The sequence below is a fragment of the Triticum dicoccoides genome, chromosome 2A (genome assembly GCF_002162155.2).
Source record: "Triticum dicoccoides isolate Atlit2015 ecotype Zavitan chromosome 2A, WEW_v2.0, whole genome shotgun sequence".
Classification (NCBI taxonomy): Eukaryota; Viridiplantae; Streptophyta; class Magnoliopsida; order Poales; family Poaceae; genus Triticum; species Triticum dicoccoides.
In genome coordinates this window covers 157,726,522-157,736,115 of record NC_041382.1, presented here as the reverse complement: position 1 = coordinate 157,736,115, position 9,594 = coordinate 157,726,522, and positions in this window count along the sequence as shown.

The window sequence follows — 9,594 nt, the reverse complement described above, 5'->3', positions numbered from 1 at the left end:
AGATCTACACAAATTTCATTGTAAGTGAGGTGAACATTATGACATGCACCTAGCCTCATGTCTCCACACCAGTGTCATGCTTGGTTCATTGTCTACATTCATGTCATGGAATAATCAATAATTTGAAGTATGAAATAAGCAGTAAAACTTGTGGCTGGTCGAAAATATTGGGCATGACTTGTGCTAAAAATGAAAACATTGAGTGACTGAAATGTTGTGAAACGGAAATTAACGAGCGCTTCGTGATATTTTCAACACTCATTTGACGCCTTGTATGGTTGGAGCACTCCAAATAAATATGCATATGAATATTCCATATAGATAAGAGGTGAATAGTAGAATAAAAGGCTACTGTTATGTAAATATATTAAACATCAACTAATAAGTATGGATGGACGAACAACTTGGGCATGACTTGTGCTAATAAATGTAAACATTTAGTGTCTGAAATTCTGCAAAACGGAAATTAATCAAGTTTCGCCATAATTTTGGCACTCTATTGGAGGCCTGCATAGTTTGAGCATTCGAAATAAATATGCATGTGAGACTCCATATGGAGAAGAGACGACTCGAATAAAAGGCCACAAAATATTTACATATACGAAACATCAATTAATATTAAGGAGTATGGATGGACAAAAAAATAGGCATGACTTTTGCTAAACATTATAAACATTGAGTGTCAAAATTTTGTGAAACAGAAACTAATCAATGTTTCGCCATAATTTCGGCACTCTTTTAAAGCCATGTTAGCTCGTGTATCAAACATGAGCATAATAGTCACCACACAACATGATATCCATGATATCCAGCAAACATGAGCATAATAGTGACCACACATCCATAATAAAGAAACTATAACTGAGCAAATCCTTGGATAGCATTCTGGTAGCTCAAATAGATATATGAGTTCTACTCATACGCAAGTAAGATAAAATGATTATCCTAACAGTTCAATGATTTAATATGCAATTGTATTTAATAAATGCAGCTAACATGGCGTATTGTTAAACATTTCTTAGATAGAAATAATGATAAACTAGAAATGCGACATCAACTCATGCTACAAGGAAAGGGATAAATCTCATTACTCCCTGTAAATATCAGCATTTTGTCTAAACAATAGTGTTGTGTTGTTAAAAGAAACATGCATTATGATCGTATGGCTGCTCCAATATGGATGGACGAATGGAATATAAGGCTACCAATCAGCAATAAAATATAGCATTCATGTACAATCTATAAATATGTGAATCTATAAAGATGTGAATCAAATCTAAAGTTCTTCTATATCTAGAATCTGTAAACATGCAAATCAAATCTAACATTCATCTACGATCTATAAATAGATTTGCTATTTCACATCTAGATATGAAATAGTTCTAACCACACGATTTAGACATTAAGATTAGTGTTTTTAGTCTTTTTCGTTTGTTCAAAGTGCTTGAGGACATCATGCGCCTACTCTTCATTTGTTCAAAGTATTTTTGATTGATGAGCCGGTCAGACTCAACGACATGAGCATGCATTTTGTTCGCTTTAGCTATGAACCATTTACCTGCATTGCTTTGTTGTGCTCCGGCATGTTTGTAGGTACCCTACTTGTAGTACATCACAGGTCATGGAGCTGGCTCACGACTGTGTTTTTTTTTCTTTCTTTTTTTTCTTTTTTCTTCTTTTTTCATTTGTGTGTTTCAAATTCATAAACTTTTTCAATTCATGATTTTCTTAGTTTATTTTTTATCTTTTATCTTTTTCATTTTTCATTTTTTATTTTTTAAATTCATGAATTTATCATTGTTAGTTGACTGTCCACCACCAAAGAAAGGGGTTGTCTTTTTTGTTGTCCTCTTGCATGTCCGCCCTTGATACGCAACTAGGCCTGATCTTTTTTTGTCTCAATTGCAAGTCCATCCTCGACTCATAACTGGGGCTTGACCGTTTTTAGTAGCAAGTCTACATTTGACTCGCAACTAGGGTCCGACCTTTTTTGTCTTAGTTGCAATCCCACCCTCGACTCGCAACTGGGGCTTGAACTTTTTTTGCCTTTGTTGCAAGTCCGCCCTTGACTCGCAACTGGAGCTCAACTGGTGCCCTACTACCGATCCCTCATCTGCACTCCTTTCAGAGGTGAGATATTTTGGTTCTGGTTCATGGTTCTAGCCTCTCTGTTTGTCCTCTCCGAGATCAAATCACACAGGGGTTTTGTTAGTTGACTAGGGCTTGGCGCCATCGTATAGTACAAGCATTAGTAGAAGTGTGAATGCTCGTATCGCATGATGTCTTGTCCGTCGTACGTAAGGTTAGTATGAAATCAGTTAGCATGATTTTCACCCAGAAATAGTTGTTTAGCAGTCATGGCTCTGAATATCCTTCTCCTTTAGGAACCTGGTGAAATCAGGCAAAAGCGGGAGCATGAGTGTGGTAAAATTCCAAAATTGCTATGACTATTATGCAAAAACAAGGGTTAGAAAGTGATACAAAATGGACTCATCGGCCACAATGCTTGCTGATACCCCGCATAGTGGATTAAGACCATGTCCCGATGCTACTAAAAAATTTCAGGTCCTCCCATCATCATTGTTGTTCTTTTTATTCAGGAAGGCCCAAGCTTAGTCTTGAGGGGAAACAAAATTTCAACTCCATACTCTAGAATGAAATTAATGTCCTTTGTGTACCTATTTAGTGTTGTCCTCCTCAAGCCACAACTGCTTCTCGATGCGGAGGCACCTCTTAAACTAAGATATGAGTAGGACCTTGGCTTGTTCAACTTTTCCCTTACTCTGGAGATATGCCATGGGAACGAAACATACATCTGTTCCATTTCCTTGCAGAAGTCCAAGAGGATTCATTGGTGAACTAGGACCCGTTATTCGTTATGATGTAGCTAGGTACCTCAAAGCGAATCACCATGCTTTTGTGGAACATCTTGCGACGATAACCAAGATAGGTCTAGTGATAAGAATGGCCTCGACCCACTTGGTTAAGGTATCTACTAACACGAATAGGAATTTGAAACTATGTGAAGCTGGTAGGAAGGATCCCAATAAACCCAATCCTCGGGCTGGGAAGGGCCATGATAGGGGTATCATTTGCAATGCTTGACGGGTAGGTAAATTTTTCGGCCATGATACTAACACTCCTTACATTGGATCACAATTTTGCTTGCATCAGGAGGGTAGTAGGCTAGTAAAAACCTTGTTTGAATGCCTTTATGGTTAGGGTTCAGAAGGAGGCATGTGAGGGAGTCCTGGACTAAGGGGTCCTCGGGCGTCCGACCTATTAGCCATGGGTCGGACTGATGGGCTGTGAAGATACGAAGACCGAAGACCGCACCTGTGTCCGGACAGGACTCTCCTTGGCATGGAAGGCAAGCTTGGCGATCAAATAAGTAGATTCCTTTCTTTGTAACCAACCTTGTTTAACCCTAGATCCTCCCGGTGTCTATATAAACCGGAGGACTTAGTCCGAAGAGAGGATAGTCATGACCGTAGTCATACAGGCTAGGCTTTTAGTGTTTAGCCATCTCGATCTTGTGGTAGATCAACTCTTGTAGTACTCATATTCGTCAAGATCAATCAAGCAAGAAGTAGGGTATTACCTCCATAGAGAGGGCCCGAACTTGGGTAAACATCGTGTCCCCTATGTCCTGTTACCATCAACCTTAGACGCACAGTTCGGGACCCCCTACCAGAGATCCGTTGGTTTTGACACTGACATTGGTGCTTTCATTGAGAGTTCCACTATGCCATCCTCAAAAGGTTTGATGGCCCGTTCAATCATCAATAATGACGCTGTTCAAGGAGAAAATTTCCTCCCCGGACAAATCTTTGTGTTCGGCGGCTTCGCACTACGGGCCAACTCGTTTGGCCATCTGGAGCAGATCGACAACTATGCCTTTGGTCATCAGGTCAGATTTGGAAGCTTGAACTACGTCAGGGATATCCGCGGAGACTTGATCTTCGATGGATTCGATACCACGGCAATCGCTCCCCATCACCTCGATGAACATGACTTAGATCTATCATTGGGCCATACCCAGGAAATTGCACCTGTAACCGCTCTGGCCTTAGATCCGGAGCAGGTCGCGCTATCTGAGGACAGGAAGCTTACCCCCGCCACGGAAGCCACAGACTCCACGGCGTCGGAGCCGCACACAGACCTAACCTTTGGTAATGCCTGTGTCACTGGAACCTCGGGCTCGTTTCCGGTTAAAAGTTCCGAACTATGTGCGTCCGCGCACGTCGAGCATGACCGGTTATCAATCGCCGAATTCAGCACCGTGGATATCTTCCGGCACTCACCCTTGGGCGATGTGCTGAATTCATTAAAAAATCTATCCTTAGCGGGGGATTCACAGCCGAACTATATCCAGTTCGAACTAGAAGCTGATGATAGGGAATTTTGCTTCCCACCCGCCACCCACTTCATAGCCACGGTCGAGGACTTAACCAACACGCTTGATTACGGCTCCGAAGGCATCGACGGTATGGACGACGATGCTGATGAGGAGCAAAACCAAAATCCACCATTTACTGGACGCTGGACGGCCACTTCTTCGTACGATGTGTACATGGTGGACACACCCAAAACAACCAACGACGATGACAAAGAAAACCCAGTCGAGAATAAACCTCCTGAGACACAGCAAAAGCATCGGCGTCCTCGGCGCCGCCCTAAGTCACGTCGTTCAAAAGACAGCAATGCTGGTACCAGAGAAAATAATACTCCGGGCTACGCCGAAAACAATGAAGACCTTGCCGAGGTAACATCCGAACATGAGGAGCAAGAAAACGGGCAAGCTAGCCCCGACGAACAGTCCAGGGCAAACGACTCGGAGGACGGTAGTTAATGTCTGCTCTCCGAGGATGAGGAAAGCCTCGGCAACGAAGATTTCATCGTGCCTGAGGAACCTCTCGAGCAGGAGCGCTTCAAGCGCCAGCTAATAGACACTGCAAGGAGCCTGAAAAAGAAGCAGCAGCAGCTTCAAGCTGACCAAGATCCGCTCGTCGACAGGTGGATTGATGTTCTAGCAGCTGAAGAATAGAGCCTCAGACGCCCAGCCAAGAGTTACCCGAAGCAAAGGTTTCTACCTCAGTTCGATGAAGAGGCGCCGGAGCTAATACCTCCCTCACGTAATGCGGCCGATCGACCACTACGCGGTCGGGACAGTGCGGCGGACCGACCACCACGTGGTCGGGATAGAGTGGCAACTCAGGCTGAACAGTAGCCTGCCCCACCGCCACATAAAAATAGAGACAAAACAGTTCGGGGTCATACATACGACCTCCGGCAGACCGTGGATAGTAGAGCAGGATATACCCGATCGATTTACGGATCGCAGGGACATTTTTCGACACGTGATGATGGCTACCTATTCGTACGTGACAAACCTAGTCCCGCCCGAGCCGACAACCGCAGATGGACTCCATCGGAGCTACGTCACGATGCGGCCAGGCATAAAGGCGCCGCACACCCTCTTTGCTTCACTAATGAAGTAATGGATCATGAATTCGCCGAAGGGTTCAAACCCGTGAATATTGAATCATACGATGGGACAATTGATCCCGTGGTATGGATCGAGGACTTTATCCTCCACATCCACATGGCCCGCAGAGATGACCTCCATGCTATCAAATACCTCCCACTAAAGCGTAAAGGACCAGCTCGACACTAGTTAAACAGCCTGCCTGGAAATTCTATCGGCAGCTGGGAGGACTTGGAAGAAGCCTTCCTCGACAACTTCCAAGGTACATATGTCCAGCCACCAGACGCCGATGACTTAAGCCACATAGTTCAACAACCTAGAGAGTCAGCCAGGAAATTCTGGACTAGGTTCCTAACCAAAAAAAAACCAGATCATCGACTGTTCGGATGCGGAAGCCCTAGCGGCCTTTAAACATAGCATCCGCGACGAATGGCTCACCCTCCACCTCGGCCAAGAAAAGCCAAAATCTATGGCAGCCCTTACGACACTCATACCCGCTTTTGCGCGGGTGAGGATAATTGGCTGGCTTGTAGCAAAAACACAGCCGGCGAGGCAGGCCCCTCCGAGATCAAAAACAGCAATGGCAAGCTCCGACGTAACAGACACAAACGCCGAAGCAATGGTAATAATACCGACGACACCACAGTCAACACCGGATTCAGCGGCTCCAAGTCCGGCCAGCGGAAGAAACCATACAAAAGAAACAATCAAGGACCATCCAGCCTGGACCGCATACTCGATTGCCCGTGCCAGATACATGGCACCCCAGACAAACCAGCCAATCATACCAACAGAGATTGTTCGGTTTTCAAACAGGCCGACAAATTAAACATCGAGAACATGGAAAAGGGATCACAAAGAGAGGACGACGAGGAGGAGCCCCGGCAACCGAACACAGGGGGACAGAAGAAGTTTCCGCCTCAAGTCAAAACAGTGAACATGATATATGCTACACACATCCCCAAAAGGGAGCGCAAGTGCGCACTAAGGGACATCTACGCGATAGAGCCAGTCGCCCCAAAATTCAACCCATGGTCGTCATTCCCGATCACCTTTGATCGTCGGGATCATCCAACTAGTATCCGTCATGGCGGCTCAGCCGCGCTAGTCCTCGACCCTATCATTGACAAATTTCACCTGACGCGTGTCCTTATGGACGGGGGTAGCAGCCTCAATCTGCTCTATCAGGACACAGTGTGCAAAATGGGCATTAATTCATCACGGATCAAACCCACAAATACTACCTTCAAAGGAGTCATACCAGGTGTAGAGGCCCGCTGTATGGGCTCAATCACGCTCGAGGTTGTCTTCAGATCTCCGGACAATTTCTGAAGCGAGGAGTTAATCTTTGACATAGTCCCCTTTCGCAGCGGCTATCACGCACTGCTCGGACGGACCGCATTCGCCCGATTCAACGCAGTACCACACTATGCTTATCTCAAGCTCAAGATGCCCGGTCCACGTGGCATCATAACAGTCAATGGAAATACGGAATGCTCCCTCCGTATAGAAGAGCACACAACTGCCTTAGCAGCAGAAGTACAGAGCGGCCTTCTCAAGCAGTACCTTAATTCGGCTGCCGAGCCCACGGACACCGTCAAGAGGGTCTGAACTACCATGCAGCAGGACAGCTCGACTCGTCAGGAGCTAGACTAGCAATTCAGCCTCCGTCTCAGTCCTGGTCTAGTAGTGGCATTCGCACCACGCGTACATAACTACGCACTCAAAATTCCATGAGCATCAACAGAGGCACAACTAGTTTGTGATCCACAGTACGGCTCCACCGACACTGGATACACACATACTTTCACTCTTATTCGTTTCCTTTTCAGGTTTCAATCCCGCAAGCCCCATCTGATGGCCTGATCACCAGTCCTCTTGAAGGGTAAACACACCAAGACGGCGAGAAACGCAGACGTATGGGGGATTTTCAAGGTGGTTTCACTAACTATCACTCTACCTGTTTTTCAAGACCCACATGCAGCTCTCCATTGGTTTTTGGCATGTTAAATAGCATGTTTCTTATTGCACTACTTGTATCAATGCGCCTCGACATATTAATCAAATTACAATGAAAACAGTTCACAGCTAGAGCTTTAGGGCCCCATCTTATCACCTTTGCACCCTTTCTGTTTTCTTTTTTCCTTCTTCTCCCCTGTGGGTAACCCTATCAGGTAGCACCCATACACATTGGTACATTTGATGTTTGCCAGGGGCTTCATAGCACCCCACACTATGGCAACAAAAGTCCGAACACTTTTTATAGTGTAGTTCGGCACCCTGAATTTAGCACTATATGCATTGGCTCCGAATCATGTCTTGGTCAATAGTTGGGTTGCCCGGCTCCTGTGCTTGCTGCCTTACGTTCCGCTATATCGGCTAAGGTAGTAAAGCGAGAACTACTACGATTGTGCCTTGGTTTATCCAAAGGAGCACCTCAGTAGAGAAAGCCGAAAACTGATTGTCATGATGCGGCGAGAGCCGGTCAACTCTTCGGAGGTTGCAAATCGTTGGAGATTTCTTCCGCATTAACGAAGGATTGGTACTTCCCGATCAGACGCTTGTAGCACTCTGGTTCGGATACCAGGGGCTGCGCCCATGTTTTTATTGTCAAACTCCTATGGCTAAGTGAGGGCATTAAAGCCGCATAGTCTGATTGCATGGTTCGTTGCGCTAAACAACTCCTTCAAGGACCATATAATTGGATCAAGATTGTTTAGATTCCATCCCGAGCACCTCCATACTACCTACGTGGGGGCAAAAGCCGACGACTGACCAACCCTCAGATTTCATACAACACGGCCGCACAGGACGTAAAATTTAAAACATAACAAGCATTATATTACAATCTCACCTTGTTTTAACGTACAAGGTAGAAGGAACTTGAATACATTCAGTCAAAGATAATGTCCTGCGAACACTGCGTCGCTACAATACGAGACCCCTCCAGGATGTCGCCAAAATACCGCTCGGGTATACGGTGCTCCTTGCCCTCGGACGGCCCCTCGGTCACAAGCTTGGTGGCGTCCATCTTCGCCCACTAGACCTTGACGCGGGCAAAGGCCATACGCACGCCCTCGATGCAGACGGACCGCTTGACGGCGTCCAGCCTAGGATAGGCATCCACCAGCCGCTTCACGAGGCTGAAGTAACTATCGGGTATAGCTTCGGCTGGCCACAGATGGATTATTAAATCCTTGATGGCCATTTCGGCCACCTTGTGCAGCTCAACCAGCTGTTTTAGCTGATCGCTGAAGGGCACCATATGTTCTGGCGCAAGATATTGCGACCAGAATAGTTTCTCCGTGGAGCTCCCTTCTTCGGCTGGGAGGAACTCCGCAGCGTCGGACAGACTACATGGCAGATTAGCAAAAGCCCCTGAAGAACTCCGAATCCGGGTTAGTAAAAGATACTTCCTCTTTACATACTTGCTTTACATACTAAATGCCTTACCCGCCGCGATCATCCTAGCCTCCTGGATCTCTTGGAGGGCGCCCTGGGACTCACTCTGGGCCGTCTCCGCACTCTGACGAGCCTTGACGAGTTCGGTCTCTTGAGCCGACGCATCGCGCTCCAAGGTCTCGCACTTCCTCACGGCGTCCTGGAGCTCTTGTTGGACCTCGTTGACCTGGGCCTTAAGCTTCTTACGGGCGGCCTACTCCTTGACGGACTTCCCCTCGGCTTCGGCCAGGGCCTTTCTCAGGGCCTCGACCTCGGTCGTCGCTTCTATACATACCATGACACTTCGGTCAATGCATATCATTTTTCTTTTTCCGAATACATAACAGGTTATCACATACCTTATTTTTCTTGGAGCTGCCTCCTCACCTGGCCGAGCTCCTCCTCGACCTGCTCCAGTCTCCGCTTCAGTCCGGAGACCTCGGCAGTATGCGAGGCTGCGGCCAACAGCGACACTTGCGTATTCATTTCAGACAAATTTAGTTAGTTTCCTGCAATAAAGGATTGATCCTCTGTCCGGCTTTTTCTTTCCGAACACCGGACAGTGTCTCAGGGGCTACTGTCTATCTTGGGGTTTTCTCCTTTTTCTGTCGTTGACCTCAAAACCTGTCAGCAGGCTGCTGCAGGCTTCGGTTAGTTGCTCTTGG